General features: G+C 37.0%; 1 long non-coding RNA gene across 1 annotated transcript; it reads left to right on the top strand.

Moving 5' to 3' along the window:
- Positions 1-642: 642 nt before the first annotated feature.
- Positions 643-9024, top strand: LOC144666076 (uncharacterized). The gene is made up of 4 exons (XR_013573115.1): positions 643-707; positions 7647-7799; positions 8572-8744; positions 8877-9024. It is a non-coding gene; the product is annotated as an uncharacterized LOC144666076 (long non-coding RNA).
- The last annotated feature ends 5297 nt before the right edge of the window (positions 9025-14321 follow it).

Here is a 14321-nt window from a genome sequence, read left to right as displayed (position 1 = left end):
TCACACAATCACGAATGAAACTATTAGAAACTATGCTCTCACACAACAACGACTGAAACTACTGGAAATTATGCTTTTACGCAATAACGAATGAAACTATTGGAAATCATGCTCTCACAAAATAACGACCGAAACTATTGGAAACTATGTTCACACAATAACGACTGAAACTATTGAAAATTATGCTCTCACACAATAACGAATGAAACTATTGGAAACTATGCTCTCACACAATAACGACTGAAACTACTGGAAACTATGTTCTCACACATGTACAATAACGATGTTTTGTTATTAATTGAGGATTTGTGGCAGAGTGAGTGAGCTACAACAGAAACTTTATTTGAAGAGGTTAGTTAAAACGCAGCCCAGGGCTGATGTGGACCTTAGCAAAATAAAAATATTTTAAATTAACATGACAATGTGGATAAAACTATTGAAAACTATGCTCTCACACAATAACAACTTTCGATTATTTAAATGGGAATTTGTGTCAGGGTAAGTGACGATGTTGATGAAACTATTATTAGAAACTATGCTCTCACTCAATTACGACCTTCGTACAGGCATTTGATTGGCTACTTCAGTTACTGATTCTTCCTGAAACTTACCCTAACTTAAATGCCCGTGTTTATTGATTATTTTCAGAATACTGCCGCAGCAAACGTGCAAACTCTGTACCCAAGACTGACCGAGTCACAAGCAAGGTTAGTTCAAGTCCTGTAGATCATTGATCTAAATGTGTAAGCTAGGCTAAAAGATTATTTTAACTTCTTGGCACACAAACGCTAATATAATACAAGATCACAGAGACTCGATTCGTAAAGTAATTTCTCGCTTTTAGAACAAAAATCAGCTTAATTTGCTTTTTGACCAATTCATAATGGAGTTTTCCAAGAAAAAGTCAGGACCGTAGCCGCTTTGAGGCAGACCGAGGCACTTGCGTCGACCCGATGATTTTTCGTTTTTGCTAACGTTGTTGTACGTTATTGCCTTGAGATCAGTCATAATTTTTTTGGCTATTGACCCTAAAAGTAAAACTGATTTTCGGGTTTGAAACGGATATTATAATTTTGTTTTGTCATATCTTGGACAAGAAATTAAATAATACAAATAAAACTCCCATTAGGCATTCAAAATAATCAAGAGCGACTTTTCTCCACCCTGATATTTTATCAAATGAATGGAGGAACCAGCAAATTCAATAGCCAAGTAATCCAAAGAGAAGCTTAGTTTAAGCTTAAGCTTGTATTGCCGTGAGTTTATTACGACTATAAGCCGTAATATTTCTTCACCCTGTTTACAGAACGCATTAAAGAGAAATTCGTACATTGCATCTAAGTGAAGTTGTGAAAAGTGCTTAGCGACGACAATACAAAAAAGCTTGAGAAAACTTGTTCGGCATATCAAGATCAATACGCCCTCACTAGCGAACCAATTCCATTTTACATTAAATAACTTGTAGACGGAGATGAAAAAGTGTATAGTAAAAATTGTTCGAACTGTGAATGCGGCAGAAGATAAAGATTGTAAAAGATGATCGCCGAATTATGACAGTATTCCAGAAAAGTAAGTGAGCAACCAAATTTTTGAACCAATCTCAGGCCAGAAAAAGTAAGACGTCAATACCACGATTCCACGAACACTGTGAACAAGTCTGTGAGCATTTGTTGTGCTGTAAGAATCAGTGATCACTTCCGGAAATCCTCTTTTCAATAAAACCTGGAACCAGCCTCGTCCCCAGTCGTCCCCGGCGAATTTGGATGTGACGTCACCCGCCAAGCTTGTCGGGGAAGTTCGCCTAGGACGCCTGGCAATAAACGGCAAATCCAATATGGCGGAGCCTGTCCAACGATTGAACTTCAGTCAACTTCTTGAAGAACTTAAAAACGCGTCAGAATTAGGCTGGGATTCCTTCATCCATGTCTGCCAGCAAACTCGTGAAGTAATTGGAGATTTTTTTATTTAAGGTAGAAAAATTAAATGTCGATTTTTATGCGCAGCAAATTGTACCATCTAAAGAGCTTAAAGAATATGTTCCACTAACTGTAACTGGCGATGGGAGCTGTCTCTATCGATCGATTTCTCTGTTGGTGTCTTGGTGAACGGAGATAGAATAGTGGTCGTTCGTGGAAAGTTGTATGATGAGTATTTTTGCTTCTCGCTAACACAACAACAACAGCGGTGAAAAGATAAAAGGCTCAAAGCTGATATCCATCAGTACTTTCAACTGTGCTTTCGTGTGTGCTTTGTTTGTTCCTTTGCCTTCGCTTTTTTCGAATATTTTTCGCAGTTTTATCCAAGGTAAGTGAAGTTGTAACTATTTATTCGAAGTATCAGTAGCGAAATATATGACTAAAGCTACTTATCAGAAAATTAGAAAGCTGTGTAGTGGTTTGTTTTCTGGGAAACAAACGCTGAAATTCGCCTACTGTTGGTGACGATACCGAGTTGTAATGTGTCAACTCAGCTGCTTAACAGATTCAACTTCTCTCTTGTGAACTTCAGACTTGTGAGACTCTATAACATACCAAATTCCCTTCGGCCACTAGGCATTGACAAGATTATGATTGTAAGGAAACAAAAAACTGTTCCGAATGGACTGGTATCAAAATGTTTAGAATGGCTTCATTTCAGTTTAAAAGTCGTTTGTTACTGTTAGTTAATGTTATATTTATATTGTTACTATTGTTACTATACAAACATTATCCAGAGTATCTTCTAGATATACAATGTACTCTATTTGGATTCATTAAAGACCTTTAGCCACTTAGCTTGGCACAATCAATCAAAAGGCTTTATTCTTCTCTTATGCTTTAGAAAGATGGGTTGGTACAAGCAGATCAGGTTTCATCAGCTGGCAATGTCATACATTTTCTATGGGCAGACCTCAAATATCAAGAGAATATGAAAACATAATATAACACTTTCCACTGCCTCCAGCTTTCCCTGCCTCCTCCCCAAATCACCCCACCCTACCAAATGCACTCCCCTAAATTCCAATAACTACTAGTTTTAGTATATATTGCAAGAGTTGAATACATGTAAATACTTTTGTATACTGTACTGTGTTTATGTGTGTGTGTGTGTGTGCCTGTCAGTCAAGCTCAGTTTAATATCTCTGCAAGTAGGAGTTAAAAAGGTGGTAGTTTAAGGAATGGGAAAAATAGCCAGTGTACCCATGTGAGGAAAAATACAAATATTTTTGGGCTATCAAAAATGCAGAATGGGGCTCACAAATTAAAAAGAAACTGGTCCAAAAGCCCCAGTAACCAGCTTTTATGGAGCGGTTCAAACAATATTTAAACATTATATATTTTGATATTTTAATTTATTTGCAAATAAACATATAAACACAGTATATATATATTGTGTTTATGTGTTTCTTTGCAAGTAAATGTCAGAGAGAATAGCAGAAGAATCATACTTTGTTAAACGAGCTATGTCTACAATGATGCAGTATGTACCTTGTCTAAAGGGGAAAGCAGTGCACTTCTGTTTCTTTTTGAACATCTCAGCAGGTAAATTTGTCAAAACTACACGAAAATTGGCAGCAAAATATATAAACTTCAGCTGAAATGCTAACTCTGCAACTGAGGGAAATTGAAATAAATTTCCACACCTTTTGGGCTGACAAGAACTGTTGGCTATTTAGTGGTGGTACACAATGGAAATGTTATCAATTCACACTTGGAATCTGCAATAAGTCATGACCAGCTGTAATTTTTATTTAATAAGCTCATTGAATTGACGAAAATGATTGAAGCATACTTGTTATATATAACCTGAACATGGCCCAGGATTTGGATTAACATCTCCTGCTAATGAATCGAAATGAGCCAGAGTATACAAGAAAAAGACAGGCTACATCAAGATCAAATAAAGTTTTGGTTTACGAGAGTTAGATTATTGTTTTTCTTGCTCTAAAAAGCTAAATAAAAAATTACAGGTAACAATGACAAGCTTTAATACATGCATCGGGGGATTAGCCCTCTTCTCTCAAGTAAGCTGAATTGTTTCTTTGTTTTCGCACATAAATTTGTAAACAACAAAGGTCGAAAATCCCGACCCTAGCTCTATAAACATTGAGATCGACGCCTTTCAGGTTTAAATAAAACTAACACAATTACTAGTACCTGGCGAACGTAATTTGCTTACCACAAAGAACTTCTAGATACATGTAGACCCATGTATCACTACGAGTAGTGAACGAAAACAATGATAACAGAATAATTTTCTTAACTCTATTAAATACGACCAATACCATTCTGCAAGGCAGGAAAAAAACGGCATTACAGTTCGTCTCCGCCATCTAAAATAGTCCACAAATGTTCAAAAGGGATGCAGTTTCCTCATGAACCAGAACTATTTTCTTTTCCTCGCAGAAAAACGTATATTTTCGTCGAGCTATATCTGGGACTTTTTCTCGCTAAACTGGGACTTTTTTGCCATTTTGTGCCAGGCCTCGCGCTATCGCGCTCGGTTCCAGTCCTCCTCCGCTCACTCGCATAGCGCGGTATGGCCTGGGGACGAGGCTGACCTGGAACAGGAAACTGCAAAACTCCATAGAAATCATATTCTTGTTTTGTGATTTACATGCAAACCGAAAAAATGCAATTCCTTTTTCTGTCGATATATTTCACTTTCGTTTGTAAAACCGGAAATAAGTGCTAACTTTTTTCAGGTAAGGTGGAGCATTTTTAAGATTTCTTTCAAAACGAGAAATTTCTCGAGTTTTCAGCTTTTCGCCGTCTTCATCAGCGCTTTCTGCTCTGTTCGGCCTTCTTGATTGACAGCTGTCAAAAATGGCGCGAAATGAAATGCTCGCTCGGCTTTGCCATTAATGCACAAATTGTCTAAACTGCATTTGAAATTGGCGTCTTGTTACGTTATGGAGTATTTTGAAAATAACTTCGACGTGAGAATTCAAGTAAAAGTAAAAAGACCATACACGGAGATCAGCAAACTATTTAAGCAAAACGTTCCGGAAATACGAAGAGGCTTCTCGGGAAGAAACTTGCGCTTATTCTGTTGATACAGACTTGTAACCTGCCGCTCGAGGCAGTAGCAGTAGTTCGTGCGAAAAACCGACAATTTCACAAAATAATGGATTGGTGGATAACTTTGAGCCGGGGTCCTGGAGTACTGGGTACGGCGTTCCGGGGTCTTTGAAAAACACGGGATCCGAAATGTGGAAAAAACGAGATCTTTGGAAGACACGTGGACTGTGGAAAACACGTAGTCCCGATTGTTTACGTAACCGAAAGCAAAAACTCAATGCGCATTTTCCCTGACAAGTTCCAAGACTCAGAAATGTACGCACCGCAACAACAAGCGAGAGACATAAAATTTATTTTCAATCCTAGCTTCACGTAAATTTGTTCAACAAGTTTAACTGCAAGCTCAGAAGTTTACGTACCGCGATAATAAACGTTTTCTTTTATACACAAGTGAAGGACTTAAACTGGTGGATCAAAGTCGATTGTGTTTGAAAATTGAACCCAATTACTTGAGCTTCAAGAATTCACGAATTCTGAAGACATTAAATGGCAAGAGACGTACCAGCTAGCTTAGAAATGCACAAAAGCACCAGGCTGAAAGAGTTTAAATTTAAATTTTTGCACCAAAGAATATCAACACACGATTTCTTGTTTAAAATAAAAATCAAAGATGACTCTAAGTGCTCCTTCTGCTGTGAGGAACCAGAAAAACTACTTCACCTTTTCTGGAAATGCCCTAAAACGGAATCCTTCTGGACCGATATGACAACTCGGCTGACGCAGTGCAAAATCATTCCAAACAATAATTCATTGGAGTGTACTGTTGCTATGGGTTTAAGGAGTCTCGATGTAGTTTTTTTAACCCTAGGGTTGTCGTTTTGAAAATGAAAATTATCTAGGAAGCCAATGTTCGATTTTTTGCAAAATTCACCAAAATGATCAAATATGACCAAAGTTTAATTTTTAACTGGTCACTTTGTCACACAGGTTACCATAGCAACGATTGTTGTTTCCTTTTGTTTTCAAACAAGCTTGATTTTCTCGAAATTTAGATTGACTCTTGGTATTCATTTTGTGATATGTTAAAGTATAGTGGATTGACTACCTGTAGACAAAATTTTAGAAAAATCTGTAGAGCGTTTTAAATTAAATCAAGAATGAAGTTTTTTGTAACTTCTCGTAGTTTCCTACAATCGGCAGTCGATATACTTTAACAAATCAAAGCAAAAACTCTCTCGCTTTCAGTTAATGGTCTTTGATGGTTTAAGTATTTATATTTCGTTTTGAATAACTGCGCTCAAATACTACCAAACAACTTAAAAGCGCCTATTTCAAATTAAAAAGAGATTTTTCTGAAAACTTCATTCTTGATTTACTTGAAAACGCTCTTACAGATTTTTCTAAAATTTTGTCTACAGGTAGTCAATCCACTATACTTTAACATATCACAAAATGAATACCAAGAGTCAATCTAAATTTCGAGAAAATCAAGCTTGTTTGAAAACAAAAGAAAACAACAATCGTTGCTATTGTAACCTTTGAGACGAAGTGACCAGTAAAAAATTAAACTTTGGTCATATTTGATCATTTTGGTGTATTTTGGCAAAAATCGAACATTGGCTTCCTAGATAATTTTCACTTTCAAAACGACCACTCTAGGGCTAAAAAAACTACATCGAGCCTCCTTAACACCAGATTCTTCTCAATATCACTATCAAATCAATTTCTGTTGCCTTCTTGCAAGACTTATTATTTGGCTTTGCCATACAAAAGAAACTGTCACCCACATAGACGGTTTCCGGCGATATCTTAAACTTGCATATAAACCAGAACAGATATAAAAAACCACTACTCCGAAGAAATGGGAACTTTTGAACAATTTCATTTAAGAAGGTTAAATGCCCAAAGAAACCCTTGTATCCCCTGGCATTCCATTTTCTAGCCCCACTTGTCTTGAAAATGTCACCAACGTAACAGTCCTGTATTTTTCTGCCACCATATAGATTTCTACCTTTTTTCCTGTTAAATCGCCTCTGTGCTTATTATTTTATTTTATTTTTTTTTTTTGCTAAGCAGTGGAGAGTTTTGTAAAGCGCGTTTCTTTTCATTTCATTTATATAATTACCCTTGTAATTTTTTTTGTTCTTTGTTTGTATTGTATTGTTGTGAGCATTATTAAAATTAAAACTTGTCTTTGCATTTCAACAGAGGTTTTATTTTATCAGGTTGCCAGTTTTGAAATTCGGACGTTTAATTAAGTTCGGTTACAGAGCTCAATCGAACTCAATCCACGGATCGAGTTCGATTGAGTTTGATCTAGTAAAATTCCGTTCTTCAATTCAATTCCATACAGATACATAAAGGTAACACACGTAGGCATGTGAATACATGCAAATATCAATTTATTTATTTATTTATTTATTTTCGACAATTTAAACTAACAAATAGTAATTAATGCGTGATAGCGTACAGATACAGCATACAGAAAAGACTTGTTCTATATTTGGTATGTAACTTCACTTGAGGGGAAGGAGTAATTTACTCTGGCGCTCGCATTGGAAAGATAAACTACTAAAAGCCATGTGCATTGACCGGCAAATTGTAGCACTTTCGGTAACGGCAACTTAATCTCCTTTACTAATCTAGGAAATTACATTTGAAGCACCGAGAGTCCACTTTTGAACGAAAATCAACCGATGAAGATGTTCGCGATTCGCTTCACCCTGGTAACTTTACTACTGGCCTTACTTTTCACCAACCACTTGGTGGCTCCTAAAGCAGCTAATGCTGGTTCCAAAAGTGAGTACCATCGTAGCGTTGTGACTTTAATTTGTCCGGCAGTGTCGATGAAGAAATAAACTCATTTAAAGTATATATATTTTTCCTTTCACGTAACTGTTACAGGCAAAACATTGGCTTTAGGTCATTTTTTTGTTAACGTAGGTAATTTTTTAGCCTTGCTTTCATTTGTTTTTAACCTAGTTTTTTTAATACTAGGTTAATCAGAAATTTAACCACCTCCCCTCCCTCTGTGTCTCTGAACCCCCCATCACCATCCTTACTCGCCCTCCTCTATCATCAACTATTATCCCCCTCCCAAGTGCTATCATCTAATTATTTTTTTTACCTTTTTACTAACCTGCACTTCTAGGATTTGATCTCTTAATCTTCAGATTTGCTGTCCAACCACTTATCAATTTTGCCACATAGGAAACGTTGGGTGAACCACTATTTTTTTTGTTTAATATATAACTCCAATCCAATCCATAACCCTAATAAACCATCTGAATGCAATGGTCACACGAAACATCTCCAGGACTCATCAGTATGGCATAGTCAGGCGTAAGGGTCTCACATAAGATCATAGACCCCGCCGTTTACTCCAGATGCGAACCCAAAGGTTGCTTTAAACCTCAGCACAAGATGTGTCGTGTGACCGTTGCATTTAGATGGTTCATTTTCAATAGCCTTAATAACAACCCTAAATTTAACCTAGGTTGGAGAAAATAACCAAGGTTAACAAAAGAAAATAACCTGTAACATAACCATAACACGTTGAATTACATTGCAGGCGCCATTCCGTTAAGTGAGAATGAAGCAAAAGGCTTTCTGCGTCGTAAAGAACCAGGAATTATGCGACGGGACAATGAACAAGGGGAATACGGGGAAACTGGAGACACTCAGGAATTTGGGGAGCAGAATGAACAGGATGAACAGTAAAGATCCCCACCTCCTGATGGTCAGGTATATTATTGACGCTGCTGATTTTTTCAGCTTAATTTTGTAGAGTACTTCTTTGTCATTGCCATTTTGCCTCATTCTTATTCAATAAAATATATGTTGTTTTCTAATTTTTTTCTTCCTCTTGAATTGCAGCTTCAAGATATGGCCACAGTTCTTGATTCGATAACACGATGAAGTTTAACTCCATAGATGAATCAAAATGCAGTAAAAAGTAACAAAAAGAAAAGAAAGAAATTAGTTTGTAAAACAAAGATTCAAAATAAAAAATCCTTAAAAGAAATATTTCAATTGCGAGTCTTTCATAAAAGGGAAAATGAAAAGCCAGTTATAGCCCAACAGTAGAAAAAGAAATTACAATGAAGTAAGGCAAGAAAATTAGAAGCCTTTGTAAGGAAAAGTTTTTTTTTTGAAATTGAAACCCATTATACAAGGCTTTACATTTTTTATAATGACATTTATTTAAGAAATTTATGAAACTACTAAAAACATCAGAGCTACAATGCGCGCTCTAGTTGGTTATCTAGGCTGTTTCAATAGTGACCAGGTAAGTCTTATAAGCTCTGACATTGAGCACCAGATTTGACCGCATTTTTCGTTTGCTTTATATTGAGAAATGATACACACCACATATTTTCGAAATCACCCTCTTAACGTCAATGCTTTCGAATCGAATTTTAGAATCTCTATGGCACACTATAAGCTACATTATACATGTTATTTATATCGTTATTTAAGGCCCCCTGTCGATATTTAGCACTTGCTTGAAGTGTCTATTGAAGTTAAATCTGATGACACAAAGCGATGTTTTCGAGTACAGGTTTCCATCGTTCTTGCTTACTTCGACGTAGAATTTTGGTAAAACCGTTCCAGGTCCTCCGCTGTGGCTGGATCAGGGATTTTTTCCTCTTGAAGAGACGCTTTCAAAATCGATCGACTCCCCTTCGTTGCTTTTTCCGTGTTTTGACTTTCCTTGTCTTCTAATAACTTAAATATTTTACCTCTTCGTAATGCTCAAATTTAGCGGCCATTTTCGCACTTTCAACCTGCTTGGCAGCAAAGCCGTTCAGTCGCGTGACGTCAGCGGTTCTTGGAAACGAGGTTGCGATCTGTTAATCATACTTGGGAACGAGGTTGCGAGCCATTAATTTTTGATATTGGAATTTCTTCCAAATTTGGTCGGCGCTAGCCGGTTAGCTGGAATTAACCGGGGATCGAAAGCCAATCAGAAACAGAGAAATATTTTGAATGAATAATAATATTATTTATTGCAAGGGCCAAATAATTATTTTATCCGCCAACCACCAACGGGTGAGACGCGGAGTGCTAATGGTTAGCACGTTGGACTCAGGATCAAACGGTCCGGGATCGAGCCCCGCTGGCGCTGGCATAATTTGATCAAATTGATGGAGGAAACGAGCGTCATGGAAGACTTAAAGATAAAACCTAAACGAATCGGGATTATTTTAAATGTATTGGGAAGAACTTCAACCGTTTTTATTACCTGATCGTTTTTGTCATGTTCAAGACGCACATTTTTAGGCCCGGGAAGTTGCAGCGAAGTTGACACTTTGTCTCGGGCAGAAACGTTTTAGAGAGGCCCAAAATGACTTTCTTTTCCTAATTCTCCCTATGCTTCTTTCGTGATCCTTTTATTTCTGTTAAGATGCGCGCCGCGTTTGCTGTTTATTAAGAAAGGAAGTGCATCCAAGCACGTGGCCTTCGATTCAGACAAACAGATCACGCACGGGAAAAAAATAATAAGCGAATCCGCCAGGACTTCGAGTAGTTATTGGACAAAATTATGTAACAAAATTGTTTACATCTTATTGCAAGCTTTTGTGCTACTGCTTCAATTTTCTTATCATAAGAAATCGTTTCTAACAGCACCAAACATCGAAAACATATTTCGAAGTACCATAGAATTTCACTCGCTTAAAAGACGTGAGCTTTTGCCTATAGCTTGTGAAATTTTAAATACATTTTCTCAGACTGTGATAAGAAATCATTGTTGGTGTTATTACGGATAATTACGTACATATTTACCTTTTATTAAGGATTAAGGGTAGGAAATAACACCATAGGATTTAAATTATTCTGGTACTCGATTTTTGTCCAACTCAAACAAATATTACTCGACTTCCTGGTGGATTCCGTCTTAAAACGTTTTTCTCGAAGCACTGACATCACGGAATTTCTAAAAAGTTAGTAGTAGTACGCACGATTGTTCCATCAAACGGGGGATCTCGGGCGAACAAAAAGAGTAAATCTCTCTGAGCCTAGTGATCCACAAGGAAAAACAAAAGTGAAAGTACAAATTATATACTTTAGTTAAAGAAATAACTTTATCGATTCAACTAAGATAAAACACCTCCACCTCATCAGGTGTGAAGGTGTACACAGAAAACAGTGAGGGTGTTAAAGAACACCGAGGGTAGTATAAATTTACACCATGTCCGTGTTACCACAACACCAACGTTAACATGGTGTATGTATGACAATACACTAATTCAGTGTTAACTAACACCAAACTGGTGTAATCGAAACATTGTGCTACACCTTGTTGGTGTTTTTTTAAACTGCAACGTCTTTCGACTAATTGTGTCGGGCAATGTTCAAGAAAGACACTGATGTAAGATTATTTGATGTGCTGCGGACCGATACTGAAATAGACCTCCCCTAATAATAAAGAGGAAATGCTGAATAAATCTAGCTGACAAGCATGCATTGGTATTTGAGTAAAGCTGAGAAGAGTGATGAGAACCAATACAATAAGTCATGTTTAATACACTTTTTCATTATACATAGTAAAGGAATAAAACTGAACAGTTTCTGTTTTGCTGGATAACCTAAACCTTACGCAGACGGGGGAGGCCATCCCCGCATAACTCTGTCAATATTTGAGAAAGAAAAACAATCCAAATTTACATTCACCTGGGAAAAATTTTGTTTTAACACGTCATTGTACTCAGTGCTTGATGTTTCCTTGGTAATCATATTTTGACAGGCATGTTTACCACATTTGGAATTTGTTTGTATTCATTTAAAATTTAACCGTGCAATTACGAAAACCTGGAACACCGACAATTATTTGTGGCATGTTTATTTTTCTTTATAATTATGATCCCGGTGAAATTGTGCAATTAAGCTCCCAATTCGGACTGAATGAAAAACAACTTATAAGCATGCCACAAACAATTCTAGGTTTACATGGCTTTCATCATAGTGACGCAGTAACTTTCATGTAGTTACTTTTATTACATTATACAGCATCCGTGAGGTCATATCGCATCCTTACAACCAATGTTTCTATGCCTGCCACCTTTACTTTGTGGAGTAACAAAGGATGATGATCTATTTAAGCATCATAACAACTGACCACCTCCTCATTAAAAACCAAAATCTCGTAAGCACAGAGATGTTGAATGTGCTAATGACAGTGTGCAGCTTGTGCCCAACAAACATTACATCTCCATTTGGCAAAATATACGTCTCCTTAATCTGAAGGAACTGAGGCAAGAGACCATCATGTCCAGTCACAAGAATCTGCCTTGCCTGGTACTTTGTTCCAAAGCACTGAATCCAGTTTGCCCTTGTGAAAAATAAAGGGGAGATATGATTATTAGTAGGGTGATTAACAGAAAGGGGAACCCTATATAGTCTTGGAAGTACATATACTGTACCACTAAGACAGATCTCTTCTCCTCGGTTTTGAGATGATGGCATCAATTTTTTTAGGGAGTCAAGCTAAGACGAAAACCAATAGAAGCACATAGCCATGCTAGTGCCCAATTGGGTTTTTTATTTATTGTAAATTATGGCTCACGAGACGAAGGCAAAGCAATGTATAAAAATTACCCAACCAAATAGAACCTTGTTGCTTTTTTTCTTGTGGCTGAATTGGGAGATACTATATAACATAACCTACAGGAAAGAATTTCACATATTTACCTGTAAAGCAAAGTTTCTGGTAGTAAATTAGGTTAGTGCCTTTGAACAAGATCTTTTCGGCCTCTCGTCATTTGATAATGGCAACACTTATATTCAAAATATATAATAAAAGGAAAATTAAGAAAATGTAACAAGCAGTAGTGACCTCAGTCAAGTGATTTTCAATAACACAAGAAGCAATAGCTTTTAGTAATAAGTCCTACTGGTAATTATTCTTTGAAATTATAAACTTTGTAAAACTCATAGCAGTTTGCTCTAAAAAGTTACTGTGTACAATCCCACTTCTCGAAAGCACTACCCTTTCAATTAGTACATGATATTTCCCCAATCCATTTCTAAGCTTCTCCGAAAATAAAATATCTCTTTTTTCTCAAGCTTCGTGGCAAAAAGAAAAAGTAATAACCAAGGATAGACTAATTCAGGTAAACCATGTACCCATTGTCAGACCAAAATTCAAGCACAAACTAAATTTAAATGTAAAAAAAGAAGAAAAAAATTACTCAGTCTGCACGGTCTGCACCGTCTGCACGGTCTGTAGTCCGCAGTCTGCATGGTCTGCGTTTTATACCGACCGGGGCACAACACAGGTCAACAACATCAAGTAAATCACAAACAATGCAGCAAATGGCCATTATCTGGTGGAACCCATTCACTGATCATAAGGGGAAAGTAGCGTGCCAGACACCACATTTGGGCCGCTGAAACCAAAGCCAAAAAAAGGGGTTAAATGAGAATATAAAGAAATTAAAGCTTTTGAGCTTGGTAATGGTATGTCACTTTTTACCAGCAACAAGTCAGCGAATCCAAGAACTCGGCACTGGCTAAGCCCTTGTACAAGAAGACCAACTCACTTGTAACATGGTAAGGAGGCTATTGGGATGCCTTACAAGGAAAAATCCCAAGTCTCTGTTTGGAGTTATGCATTGGGCCAACCACAACAGTGGCATTAAAAAAACTCCTGATCATAGAAACTTAAAACTAGAAATGAGACTACAGTCGAAGCTCTCTTAACGGACGCTCTCGTAAGCGGACAGCTCTACTAACGACCGTCTTGTTTGAAACCCCGTTTTAACTCCCATACAAACTCTGTATTTTTACATTCTCGTAGGCGGACATTCCCATAAGCGGCCGCGGACACTTTCAGAGATTACGATTTAGACTTTTTCTTTGTTTTTAAGAAAAGAAAGAAAATTATCTGGTTCTTAAACTACTTCCATTCCTTGTTTCTGGAAGAAACATGAGTCTCAAGATAAGCAGTCACCATAAGAGGTACTGATTTGATATTTCAACGTCTCGCACCACGAGTACATGTACACAGTAGTTCGGGTTTTAATAATCTTTGCCTATACTCAAATATTTATATTATTTTGATACTGGATACGTTGGCTTGCGTTAAACAAAGACAGGTAAACGCAGGTGAAACTACTTGTAATACACAAAATATATATTCCAAAAAAAAACAACATTGCAACAAAAAAGTTAGGCAAATTTGAATTTGTTGCGTCAAGTGTCCAAATTTCGGGCTTAAGTCACTAGTACCCATTTTCTTGCATACAATGTTGTAAAAATGCGTCACTATATATACCTTCATACTTTCCCAGCTCACACTTATGTTAAAAGAAAATAACA

This window comes from Oculina patagonica, chromosome 9 (genome assembly GCF_052425735.1).
Source record: "Oculina patagonica isolate OP01 chromosome 9, crgOcupat, whole genome shotgun sequence".
In the NCBI taxonomy this organism is placed as follows: Eukaryota; Metazoa; Cnidaria; class Anthozoa; order Scleractinia; family Oculinidae; genus Oculina; species Oculina patagonica.
This window is presented reverse-complemented; position numbering and strand designations above follow the sequence as displayed.